Source organism: Austrofundulus limnaeus, unplaced genomic scaffold (assembly GCF_001266775.1).
Source record: "Austrofundulus limnaeus strain Quisiro unplaced genomic scaffold, Austrofundulus_limnaeus-1.0 Scaffold217, whole genome shotgun sequence".
Lineage (NCBI taxonomy): Eukaryota > Metazoa > Chordata > Actinopteri > Cyprinodontiformes > Rivulidae > Austrofundulus > Austrofundulus limnaeus.
Window position 1 is genome coordinate 377,666 of NW_013952619.1, and position 3,379 is coordinate 381,044.

Consider the following 3,379-nt stretch of genomic DNA (forward strand, 5'->3'; position numbering starts at 1 on the left):
CACCTCTAGTAATATATTTACTGAGAAAAATATTGACATGTTCAATACTTATTTTACCCACTGTATAGTGTTTTGGTTAAAATATTTTGAAAACTTACATTTTGTCAAAACATAATGAATAAATGCTTTATCAATGTATCATTTTAATGAACTGTATGGAATATAATCATTAAACAAAAATTTGAGGCATTGTTTTGGGCAGTACCAACAAAAAAACTGATTTTCAGGAAAAATGCCTTAAAATTTTGAGATTTTCCCTGTGAGCTAGAAATGTTTTTTTTCTTTTCCAGCTGGAAAATCTCAATATTCAAATACTCTCTAAAGTTTTTTCTATATATTGACATTAAAAATCCCTCCTTAACATTACAAAAAATTGGAATTCAGACCAAAAATTATTGTATTATCATAGCCAAGGAGATAAATTAAATCATATCTCTGGATCCCCGTATGATTTCAGAAAGATCCAGATATTAAAATGTAGCCTTTAAAGCCAGGAATCTGAAAATATARTTAGGTCATTTTGACCAAATTTGACCTAATCCTCATTTCGATATGATGGGTCACACATAATTTCTCTGTTTCTTGAAGAATGTCTTGTGCCCATCAGCAGATGATGCCGGCCTGTTTCCTCTCTGAAGGCTGCAGCCTGTTCTTTTTACGAGCTGATTTGGTTTTGCATATTTGAACAAAACCGAGCTCCTCAAGGAGAGGGAAGCTAAATTATACAAAGTCACCGACTGGTGGGAGTATAAAAATGATAATATGTTCACTTTCTGTCACTTTCAACAATATTAGAACTTCACTTCTCGCCTGGGTGCCTGAGCCAGGGCTCCGGCTAACTCTGTCTTCTTGTTTCACTGCTTTCTCACTGTGCTCACAAATTAGCTTTAATTCACCACCTGGTAAGAGATCTGGACTGGTTCCTTCAATAATCTGCAGGGAGCTTAGTGACTATCTGACTTTACTTTTCTGAAATTTATATTGTCCAACCATAGGGTACGTTAAGAATTTTATTACCTTTCCCCAAAAGTAAAATGGCAATTATGGTTTTGCTTGCGTGTGTTCATTTGACTGCAGTGTTAGCAAAATATCTCATTGAAACATTAGATGGATTTTAATCAAACTTTTAAAAAGTACTCAAATGAACATCTGCAACTGATAAACGTAAATTCAATGTGAGATAAGTTACTTTACCATTTACTTAATTTGTAAAGGAAGCTATTCTGCACAGCTACAGTATATATTCGTAAAGCCCTGTATCAAACTAGAATGGACTGGTCTAAAAGCTGGAGGGGGGCTGGGGTGCGAAGCTTCTCCTTTGGATTGAAAGGCTGCGTCCAAAAAGGGAGGCCGGGTCCTCTGAAGGACCCAGCCTACCTGGTCGAGGTGGGCTGGGTCCTTCCGTCCTTCCCCTGACGTACCCTCTGTCACCTAGCATCCGTGACAACGCTAAATAGAAGCAAAATTAGATTGAAATTAGAAAAATATCAATTTATTAGCATTATTAATAAAACTAACTTAAAGGTAATATTTGAAGAACTAATGGACCCGCCGTAGGTGCATGTTTATTTTGCCTTTTTTTCTGACAAAAACTATTTAAAAACACGACTATACAAATGATAAAAGAATTAAAAACACAACCGCTTGAAATTTTAAATTTTTATACTGCCATATTTTTATTTAAAACATATTCTTTTCTCTCGCTTTGTCTGCCATTACTAGAATAAAAAATCTCCAGTCAGGCCGCAAAGCATTATGGGATATGGTGGTAAATGGTAAATGGACTGAACTTATATAGTGCTTTTCAAGTCCCTCCAGACCCCGAAGCACTTTACACTTACAGACATTCACACATTCACACACTGATGATGGTAAGCTACATTGTAGCCACAGCTGCCTTGGGGCACACTGACAGAGGCGAGGCTGCTATGCACCAGCACCACCGGACCCTCTGACCACCATCAGTAGGCAAGGCGGGTGAATCATCTTGCCCACGGGGGCTCAAACTGGTGACCTTCCGGTTCCAGGATGACTCCCCTAACCATGCCGCCACAGACGCTGGGAAAGATCCATCCGAAGGACACATTTGTCGGCCGCATCGAAGGAGTCTTCGGTTTTGGAAAGCCTCCGTTGCAACGCTGTGACGTATGTGGCCAATGAATTCGACCTTCGGAGGACCCAGCCCACCAGTTTGGACACAGCTAAAGAGTCAGCCTTGAAACAAGACACACCCCAGAAAAGGGGCGGGGCTTGTAGAGTTACAATAAGGAGGATTTCAAACCAACGCATGCAGTTCTACTTATAGACCCCAACTGAAGGATTYAAATGTGAAAAATAAGAATTTACTTCTTGTCTACTTTAAGGTGTATCCTTCTCAGCATCATTGATGAAATTAAAGTTCAGACTTACAACTGTTCCTCAACACATTTTGATTAAAATGTGTTAATGTAAACAACTATGASTTTTATTCCTAAACATGACTGAAACCAAAGGTGTTTTTAAAAGGCCAAGTAAAAGTCAGGAACTAATTAGGTATAAATTTTGCACAGGGAGATGAAGTCATGTGGAGAAACTTGGCAACTGCTCAAACCTGCAGCTTTTCTGTAAAAAGAAAGAAAGAGATTTCCTCAAGTTCAACTTTAGGATTCATTAAAAATAAAAAAAATTATAATTAAAAGAGTAATATTGTAAGCAAGGATTCACATAGATAACACCTCAGTGTTATTCTTTAACTTTATTTTGCTCTGTGAATGAGTCTTATTTATTCATCTGATATTTTACACCCATATTTACATCAGGATGGTGAAATTCTCATGATGCATTAGTTATAATTCATGCAAAATTATACAGCCTTTCAACCACGCAACTACTTCTACAATAAATACATACCAAACAAAAAGGAAACAACCTTGAGATGCAAATAGGAACATCATATTSTAGACTAATGTTAAAGTATGCAAGACACCAGAGATGATATATATTTATATTCATAACTTTAAGGGAGCAGAGTGTTACAAGTGTGATGAGGTAAAAAACAGAATCTTTAGTACTTTTTTCYTCTTCCAGTGCTCTGCATAAATTATGTTTAATGTGACCACAGAGTACACTCGGACGTGTTAATGTTTATTTCAGCCACATGCATGAGCACAGAGCAGAATCTTTGTCTCGAAGTTTTTGGAATTTGTTACGAGGCTGTTTAGAGCAGTGTTTCCCAAAATTGGGGTCGGGACCCAAAGTGGGGTCCTGAAACGTCAAGGTGGGGTCCTGACAAGATTTTCTGAATTAATTACATTTTTGTCTTATTGTTACAAAGGAGTGAGGTTAGTGTATTTAAAATAGATGAATGTAGCATAAAAATATTGTTACTGTGCCCATGTTT